Genomic DNA, 10,536 nt, shown 5'->3' with positions numbered 1-10,536 from the left:
TAGATTATTTTAGCATAGTTTATCTTTCTTTAAGTTATTCGAGTTCAGCTTGGATTTTATCAACTTTTTATTATTATTAAATACTTAGTTTAGTATGGTTTAGCTGAGCTTATTGTTGTTTTTATCACTTTAGTTTAAGCTAGCTAAGGCTCAGCATACTTTATTTTAGCTTGTCTATGGTGGCATAATCATAGTTATCCTGGTTTAGTTTTTTTTTAGCTCAGCTTGTCTTGTGTTATCAAAGTAGAGTTTAATTTCTCTGCTTGATATAAAAATCATATTTTAGTGGTTACAACAGCACCAGCACATACAGTAATGTTTAGTATGTTTTATATTTACAGAATATTCAGATGTTAGGAAAAATATTTTGAGGATTTTTGCTACAAAAGTAAACCAAATGGATTTACAGGAGAAGAGATTACACATTTTGTTGCCCAGGGTTCAACCTTACGTGTGTTAATTTATTTCAGCTCCAATTAATCCATCCCAAATTTCACATATTTGTCTTAATCGTGTTTAAAGTACTAAGAATTACAGATAGTGAATTCCTTCAGAGCAAATTTACAACATTGAGAACAGGGATCAGCCTTAGTAGATATTTTTCCCTCTGAATTATGAGGAAATAAATTATGCATATCAGAGTAACACAGAACAGTCCTGAAGGCTTTTGTCTGCTCGGTGTTCACTCTCTGGCATATGAGTCATTAACTCAACGTTTTCAGGCTGTACTTTCACTCAGCTGGCGCTCCCCGTGCGTTGTTTTTCACCGTTCAGTCACCAGAATGTGGCAACAAAGCAAATCAAATTTCCTCACAACGATCAGACATTGATTAGAGTCGAGTGAATATAAAACGGGTTCAAATAATAATGCCGAAGACTCTGCATTCTAATATAAGGTCAGACTTTATTATGGTTTTTTCCCCCTTCTAATCTTTTCTCAGTAAAAAGTTCAGTTTGTAATACCAGTTTTTAAAGTTTAATTTCAGATGATTGTCTTCTTTTTTCTAACAAACATTATCTTCTCTTAATGTTTTGTGCAGTAAGGAGTTAAAACACAAAAAAAAGCTAAACTAACAATTACGGTAAAGGAAGAGAAATAAATATATTTACACCTGTCACTTTTAGGTTGGACTGTTGTCATTTTTTAAATCAAAATTTTCCCAAAATTCATTAAAAGTCTTTCATGTCACAAGGTTATTGAAGAAGGATCATGTTTTAAACATATCATCTTACGCAGAGCGCTCCGAAAGGCCAAGTTTCATCTTAACAAACTTGTAGTTTTAGGCAAGAACATGATTTATACTAGAATATAAATAGACTTTAATGTTCCTCAGTGCGGAAATTGTGGTGAACCAGCATTAAAGTGACCGGCAAAATGGAAGATTCACCCAATCGTCACATATATAAATATATTTTAAAAAGTAATGAGAGACATAATTTACAGCTAAAGATAAAAACTCTAAAGTTATAAGAAATCCTCAGGTTCTAAGAAATATGCAGCTGAGCAGGATAAATAAAAAAATATACAGTGTTCCTGTATATTTGTGCATGAAAAAAACAACAGTTTTTACAACAGTATAGGAAAAACTAAATGATAGATGTAGTAATTTAATTTAGACATTTAATGTATTTGAATACAAATTTGACTGAGAGAGCTTTTTGCGTGAGAAATAAATCGAACTGAACACAACCTGAACTGTTTTGGGGTTCTGTTGTGAGGTGATGAGCAGTCAGTAGCTTACCTGCAGTGCAGCAGACTCACTCACTCCACTTAAAAAAATAAAGCTAACATCTAATCTGATCTAACTACTTAAATAAGACTAACTCTTAATGTTTATTTAGTTGAAAGTTGTACTGCTGTTATTGATGGGAATTTTGGCAGGTCACAAATCTGCCAAAATTTGGCAGATTTGTAACATGTGTGAGTGTATAATTCTTTGCATTCAACTAAGAAGTTTCTGTCTGATTGAAAACAAACAAAACAATGTAAAATCAATAATGTTCTTTGAACGGATGAGTCTAAAATTAAACTATTTTCACTCCAGAACTGAGGACATGCTTGACCTCCATGTCCTCCTTGACTTTACAATAAGGTGGTTTTTCAAACGGCTCATTTTTCAGACACCAAGAAAAAGAAAAAAAAGATTTGACCCTCAACTACACAGCTACACAAATTTCTCTTATCTGCTTTGAAGCAATTCTGCAAAATTTCACGCACCATTGATGTGTATATACGTATGTTCATGATTCAAAATTAAAATAAAATCTCCTTAAAGCTAACAATATTTCGGGTGATAAAACAAGAACATACTGACATGTTTTGCTGACTAATTATGCTGGAGTTCCTCTTGGGTTGCTAGGTAACGGGGCTGGGCTTCGCTGGGGTTGCTAGGTAACGGGGCTGGGCTTCGCTGGGGTTGCTAGGTAACGGCGCAGTGCCAGTTGAATGCGATTTAATATTTGGAACGTTTTTGAATCAACACTAAAAACATTACCTCATTGCCAAAAAAAAACGGCTCGGTGGGTTTTTTTAAGTGCTTGGACTGTTTTTAGAAGCAGTTGAGACACAAATGGAAGTATAAAAATGTGGAAAAAATTAGAATTTTGCTCCTCTGAAATGTATCACTTTCTTTTTTAGAGACACAAAACATTTCTTAAAATGAAATAGATATTTAATAGGGTGTCCAAACTAAAGTCCTGTAAAGCACTTCTATTGTTTTGGTCCACATAGATCATCACAAAGTCAGATCAGTGAAAAGAAAAACCACAGGACTAACAGCAGGACTTGACATTTTGGGGCACGATTCCCCACCAAGCATAAGAAGCTGTTTCTTCTATCACTTTGGGTTGAGAATCAGGATCTGGTGATAAAACAGCTCTGAGGGGGTCCACCTCAAACGAGGCAACCTGATGGAGGGATGGCGAAGAAGACGTGAGAAGAAATGTGAAAATTATAACAACGGGAAAAGGTTGAGAAGTGAAGGAACACAGCAGGTTTTTGGCTAAAAAAGGACGACCTCGAGGCCTTTCGATGTGCAGGAATATCTCAGTGCTGGTCGCTGATTATTAAACACGCTACTGACCTGTCAGGACTCGTTTCTTTTCCGAGAACACAAGAACAGTGCAGTGTATGATTTGTGTGTTTTCATGCTGAGTTGTGTAGCGAGATAAAGGTCACATATGACTTAATGCCCTTTAAATCTGGGATAAACTAAAGGTCCCTCATTAGTCTCATTACTGAGTGTTGCTCAGGGATGCAGTAACTTAAGTTTTAAGTCATACATGACTTAAGTCATACATGTTGTAAGTCATACATGGTGACTTACAACATAGTTTGACAAAGTATAAAAACATTTATGTGGAAAATGAACCTTTAAATGAGTATATCTACAGATATAGACTATGTAACCCGCAATTAGTCAATTAGTCAAGACTTTTATTTTTGTCGGCCCACTTCCTGTTTTGCCCCAAACTCTGCAACTTATTTAAAGCCCCGCCTCCAGCGCACAGTTTGAACTTCATCAGCTGTTCCACTGTGATTGTGGCTGGCTGTTTGGCGTCTTCCTAACAATTCACCCAAATATTTGCATCCACTGATTTGATCCTTCGGTGAGTTTAGCACTATTGCACTAGCATGAAATTTCTGCTTGATTGCTCATTGGAGCAATTAGAACTGTTTTATTAGAACTGTTGTTACCTGGGCCGTCACCCGGATTGCCACAGCTGATCGCAGTCCGCCCCTCTCTCTTCACAAAGGTAACATGATCGCTGGTTTTGTGCAAGCTCTGGTACTTTTGTAATGAAATTGATTAAAATAGGATGTAGCTACATTTAAGTTGATATTGCGCAGTATGTTTATTTAATTAATTTTTTTCTTTTCCCCACTCTGCTTGAGTGTTTGAGTTAATTTATTTTCTTTTTCTTGATATTTTGAAAGTGAACTTTGATTTCAACTTTAACTTTAAATTGAATAGTTTGAAATATGATTGATATTTTTTGTTTATTTAAATTATAGTTAATTTAACCTGATTTAAATATTTAGTTTAATCATTAGAAATTCAATAATAGCATTTGAATTTAATATTTATTGCGATTGCATGTTTGTACATGATTGTTAAAACACTTAATGGGTTTTCTGGCCTTTGTGGTCGGGTTTTTTTTTATTCATGATGGATCAGATCCTCTTCTGAATCCAAGGATGGCGAGCTAAGAAAAAAGACAACCATCTTCTGATGCTGCTTTCGTAGCCGCAGTTAGCTGCATAGCCCATAACTGTTGCAACTAGTTTCAATGTGTTTTTGTTTTTAATAAAGAAATTATGTTTCCCATTTTTGCTTTGCTTTCTGTTTGATGCCTAACTAAAAAAAATTGTTACAACAAGCTTTATATCCAGAATAAGTTCTGGCTTAAACCAGAAAGGTGATAACAGTGAAATAGTGGGTGATGTTTTTATGTCATTTTTTGCACTTTTATGCATTTTTTTATGCCTGTTACACTAAAAACTCTCATACTGCTCCTGTATTTCCCAATTTGCATCAAAATAGCAGATAACAAAATGATGTACCACTAAACCCTGTTGATGCATATTTTACACATAACAAAGATTGCGTTGAAGGCACTTTGCCACCATCTAGTGGTCAAAACTTTGCCTAATTTGGACACTAAATCCCTAAATATGAGTTTGTTGTATTACCTGGTCATTACTTGGCAACAAAAATGCAAATAAAATGTTGCTACATTTGGGTAATAAGGGGTAAAAGTTTCTCTACTTTAACTCCATGATTAATGCGTCTTGTCTTGTAAGACAGTCTCCACCTCCACTTTATGGCACTGCTGAAAATGTTTTATTCTGCTTTAACATCACAGCAATAAACATAATTAACATGTTACTTTATGCAGATGTTTTACTCCTCTGATGAAGATTCACCCATTCCTGCTTGCTTAATATCTGACTTATTTTCTCGTTATTTCAACTGTTATGGGAAATAAACTGAAGTGATAAATTTCTTTTCATTATATTTCAGAACTATATCTGTTTAGTTGAAGCCAAAATAAATGTTCCTTTTGGTTTTATTTCCCTTTGTTTTGTTGGAAGTGCTGTTTTGGATATTCTTCTGCTCCTTTGTTTTCTCTTATTTTTACATAAATAAGGCGCATGGAGAAGTTGTACGAGTTATTTTTAACTTACACCCACAATAAACACAACTTCAGCTTCAATTTGCCTCGGCATTTAAAAGTGAGTCACTGTTTATTTTTAGTCCACACAGTCAGGAGACGGTTGGATAATAATGTTTTTGGATTTAAACGTAGAGGCTTGTCTCCAACTTGAGTGGCGTCACGGTTAATTTTATTTTCATTTTGTACATGTTTGGATGGTAAAGTGTAATTTCTGCTCTGTCACCTTTCATTCTGAGTGTTTTTATTGCTAAATGTTTTCAAAGCTAGGGCGAAATGGCTTAAAAATAAGATTTTTTTTTCATACCAGATTTTATTTCAAATTAATTGATTTTTTTTCTTTCTTTTTAAAAAAAAAAAGTGACACAATGTTTCCAAGTAGTGTCTTTTATTTAATTCTCCATTTTGTGACTTGCATAACAAAGTATTTCGTTTAATTACAAGAAAATATGTTTGCACAATAATTTCAAAGTCCTGCTTTTGGTAAATATTTGATACTGATGCGTTAAAAGATTACTGAAAGTGTCATCTGTGAAACTTGTACCAAAATATAACTTCACAAAATTCTTCATTTTAATTTTTTGCTTTTTGTGTTGAAGTTCCTGTAAAATTATTCTTGCTGTTCTCCTAATGTCATGACTGTAGTCTGGTAATATTATGACTTTATCTGCATAAATTAAGAAAGTTGTTATGCTGCCCTGATGCTTCGTTGACCTGAATTCAAAGATCAAATATATAGAAGCTGTAAAACACGCTTGTCAAACAAGATGGCCGCCATCTAAACTATGCAACTCAATGAGTCCATTGGTGAAAAATAATCCAGATTTTTCACAAATTTAATCTTCAAAAAACAAAAAATTGATTAAATGTTGAAGTTTATTCATTGCCCAGGCCTATTTAAAGCTTTTTCTCGTTGTCTTGCGATTCTTCCATATATTTTACTCGTTATTTATAAGGTTTATGGGCTCTACTTCAGTTGTTGTGCTGGTTGCTCTGCTCTGTTGCTGGTTGCAGTTGCCTTTTTGGCATTAAGCTGTTCGCTCCCCGAGGAAAGAGAAAGGCAGCAAAGACTCATCTTATCCTCATGTTGCAGAGTTGCTCAAAGACTAAAACATTACACCAAATTTACATGAAGATTCCATTAATCACTCCGATACGTTACGAACGTTGGAAATATTTGTGAGTTTATAACTCTGAGAGGAGTTTCAGTTTTGGGTTCTTCATGGTTATTGGGGCATTAAAAATGAACCAAAAGTGAATATTTATAGGCTTGAGGAGAGTCTGGAGAAGTTTCTAACCTTGGTTTGATAGATCTGCAGACCTCCTGCTGCTGTCCTGGCAACGCCTCCATGTTCATCACGCATCCTTCGGCCTGAGCTCTCGTTCATCATTCTGCCGCTGAAATACGAGCCACGGCCCTCACCAGCGCTGCATCTGATTAAATGTGAATCACAAAACATTTAAAGCCCCGCCAGGAAGCCATGTTTGTTTTCCAAAACTCTCCGCCATTCAGCGGTTAATTCGCTTCCATCAGAGTGCCAGACTTTCAGCATCTAATTAGGGGAAAGTGATGAAATGTTCTGGAAATTGAGGCGGAAGTGTCGGTGGAAGTGGAGCGGCCTCCGGCTCCGAGCGTCAGAGTCCAGCAGGAGTCTGATCAGCTGAAGGTTCAGTTTCGTCTTTCTGTGCGTCCCAAACGTCTCCAGTCCGCTTGGGGATGAGACTCCACGGGCTGCATTTTCTTATTTTAAATATACTCAAGGAATCGGCGAATACTGAACCATCAATAGGCGAAGATCTGCTGCAAAAATCAGTTTCAATCTTTGTGTGAAAGAGAACATGGAAAATTGACTGAGTTTGTATACAAAGTGGTGTCCAAACTTTTGGCCCTCGGGGCCAAAACGAGCAAATTCAAACTATTGTTGGACCACAAACTTGATTACATAAAAAATGCTAAAATTTGTTTAGATTTTTTTCTTCTTTTTTCTAGTTTTGCCTACTCGGCAATAATTTTTTTTTTATTATATAATTGAAGATCCAAAATATAAATAGGGAAAAGAAAAACTTCCTTTGGGTCGTCAATTTTCTATCTTAATTTGTAGTTGGAGGCCAAACAAAATCATTTCAAGGACAACAAACGGCCCCCGGGCCACATTTTGGACACCTGTGGCGTACAACACAGAAATAAACAAGCTGAAAATAATGATTAAAAGCTCAGTTAATGGTCATAAGTGCCAAAAAATTTTTCTGCTGGTTTTAATTAATTTTCTAATCTTGTTTTTGGTTCCAGGTTTGTGCTTCAGTTTCTTGACTTTGCATTTTGACTTTCATGGAGAACAAAACAGAAAACCAAAAAGTGAGAACAGTCACATCCAGGGAGGACGAGTGTCAGACACCAGAGAGGGACGAGCCGCCGCATTCGTCTTCATCTCCGATCAGCCACGGCACCGGGGGGTCAAAGGTGACAGATGATGGATGAATAATAAACAAGCAGCACAGAGCTGTGCTACTGCAGCCGCCCAGGTGTGAATTCACTTCAGGTGTGTTTGTTTGCGTTTGATTTATCGTGATGAATATTCTCATTACTCAACTTTGCCCTTTTGATGTTTCTTTACAGAAATCAGCGGCTACGCGTTTGTTGTGTGTGTTTATGGAGGATTACTGGGAGTTCTGGTCCAATCAAAGGAATATTGGTTTACAAGGAATATTCAAGTCCCACAAGACATGCAGATCTTTACAGACATAATTTACCATCAACTTTTCTAATTTACTCTTCTGACATCATGAAAGGCTTTGGAAGTCGGTCATTTTGAAATGTAAACCATATATATGGATGAAGACGTTTCACCTCTGATAACGCCTCTCACTGCAAAAGCATAAAGTTTCACCAAAGCTAATAGCTTCTACAAACGTCTTGGTACACTCAAAAGGAGACAAAACTAACTTATAAGTACATTTTCAGCAAGAAATATGAGTCGATACTTAATTTAAGCATTAAAATATTTGTAATGAATTAATTGAAATTAATGTGTTTTAAGTTTTTCAGTTAAGTTCTATTTTACTGTCGTTTATGATATTTTTGTGTTTTTAAGACAATAAATTTGGTGATGTCTGAATAAATGAATGGTAATTTGTTGCAGACTCTGTTGTTTTTTCCTCAGTATCTGTGCCAAATGAATGGTAGGTATTTTTTATTTTGGCATCAACTTGAATCAGCGTGTTTCCCAGATTCAAGTTCGTATGAAAGTATTGAGAAGAGTCAAATTTCTCGTTCCTGTATTTTGTGTGTTTATATTTTGATCATTTCTTTGTTTTATTTATATTTCATAGATCTTATCATATTCTTTTCAGTGTTGCCAGTTTGTCAGTAGTCTTTCCATATATGTTTATTCCTTTATTTGTTTATTTTGTCATTTTCTTTGTACTTTTGAATGTTGTAGTCTTTGTTTAGTGTTAATCTTTCCCCCTTGATTTGTTTTTTCCTTTTCTTTTACAAACCTCCCTGCAGGCTGAACGATTGTTGATCAGACCACTTTTTTTAAAAGTTTGACTGCTTAGAAAGGGGAGAAAAATGAGGACTGGTTTAAAGCGTCTTTGTGACGGTGTTTCCTCACCTCCCTCTGTCATCATTATCACACATTCCTCAGCTGCTTCTCAACTCCCGTCCTGTAATAGCGCACATCTGTCCCCCTCTTTATTTATTCCACGTCTAACTTGCGTCCTGTCGTTTATTTTCTCACCTGTTTGCTGCACAAAGCTGGAAACCCTTTAAAACTGAATGAATGTTTGGACACTTTCAGGAAAGTTTCAGGTCTGAACACAGATTCCTGAGCACTAAAAGCTTTCTGGTGTCCCTGGAAATGAGGAAAAGTAAAAACCAATCCATCAATCCATTAATCTCACCTTTATTAAGTCCTGATATGTGAAACTCTATTAATATAAGATCTATGCTTCTTTTCTGGGACGCCACACATCTGAAATAAATGTAAGAAGATGAAAGTCCAGTCACGGTGTTGTGTGATATAAGATTAAATTAAATGTCAATTAATGCATTTTGCATGATTGGTTAAAGCAAAACTGTTACATTCTTTTATCTGCTTCCCATTTGCTGAATCTAACCCTATATATATATATATATATATATATATTTGTAATTAACAAACAGATTTGGCAGATTTTTAGCACTTATAAGCGCTTCTTTTCAAACAAACACTAATAAGCTCTAGGAAGGGAAATTGATTTTCTGCTTTGACAATAACAACCATAAATCTGAACAGTGTTTCTTGAGTTTGAATTTGTTTCCGTCTCTGGGGTAAAAAATAACCTGCGATCAGTTCTCCTTTGAAGCTATAGCCTTGTCTTAGGTGGAGTTTAAATATTGATCAGGGATCGATAAGATTGCTGTTATTGTATGAGAGTCCTTTGTTCAGCTGAAGGTCTAAAAGTTTAATGGCTCTGCAAATTAAAGCTGAAAATCTTTGTGAAAGTCGCAGCTGATGGTTGAAGCTAAACTATCCAACGGAAGTCACTAAAATGATTTTTAAAAACTTATTTAGAAGCAGTGGTACGAATCATGAGTGGTTGGTAAACCAGCTTGTTTTGCAGGAAGCAGGTTAGCAGTAACATGTAACGTTGAATAACCAATTTAGCAATTCGTGTGTTTACATTAAATAAGAAACAGAATTAAAATCTCGTGAATAAGTTAAGGTGGCGCCATCATCCTCCTACCACTTCCTGTCTTCTTCATCTCTCCACCAGCAGTAACATCTGGCTGTTGATCATGTAACTTGTGTGATGTGAAAAAATGTTTCTGTTACAGTTTTGCAACATAAACCAATTTTAATTCAGCCGAAGAACTACCTCATCCTAGCTAAGGCTAATGCTAGTTAGCATGACCATCGATGACGGCGGATAAACGATTTTCCTGTAACCCTAAGTTGAAAATTAGTACTAGTTGTAAGATGATGTTCGGTTTTAAGAGGCGATGACAAGTGTGGGAGCCAATGAGGCAGGATTTTTTTATGTTGCAGAACCACAAGATCTGGCTTTAACACACTCAGGCACACACACTCAGGCACACACACTCAGACACACTCAGGCACAGTATTATGTTGGTCAGACACACACACTTCCTGCTCTCGGTGCATTTCTCAGAAAAGTGGCCGCTTCGTGTCAGTAACAATCCTAATAGATAACATAAAGAGAGGTTACCTCACCATATGTTCCAACTTGTCGTTGTAATTTTGTTTACACGTCATTATATTGAATAAAGCATGTTTTTGGTGAATGTTCATCGCCTCTCTGGTTGTGTAAGTAAAAGAAACCTAATTAACCGACAGTAAAGAGATGTAGTTTGTAACC

At 35.8% G+C, this 10,536-nt stretch overlaps 1 long non-coding RNA gene across 2 annotated transcripts; it reads left to right on the top strand.

Moving 5' to 3' along the window:
* The first annotated feature begins 2,599 nt into the window (after positions 1–2,599).
* On the top strand, positions 2,600–8,459 carry LOC103456756 (uncharacterized). Of its 2 annotated transcripts, none has more exons than XR_532316.2 (3): positions 2,600–3,609; positions 7,466–7,698; positions 7,793–8,459. It is a non-coding gene; the product is annotated as an uncharacterized LOC103456756 (long non-coding RNA). The 2 variants fall into 2 exon arrangements; XR_532315.2 differs by having other exon boundaries at positions 7,466–7,715.
* The last annotated feature ends 2,077 nt before the right edge of the window (positions 8,460–10,536 follow it).

The sequence above is a fragment of the Poecilia reticulata genome, linkage group LG20 (genome assembly GCF_000633615.1).
Source record: "Poecilia reticulata strain Guanapo linkage group LG20, Guppy_female_1.0+MT, whole genome shotgun sequence".
In the NCBI taxonomy this organism is placed as follows: Eukaryota; Metazoa; Chordata; class Actinopteri; order Cyprinodontiformes; family Poeciliidae; genus Poecilia; species Poecilia reticulata.
Note: the sequence above shows the minus strand (reverse complement) of the source record. Positions and strands in the feature narration are given on the sequence as shown.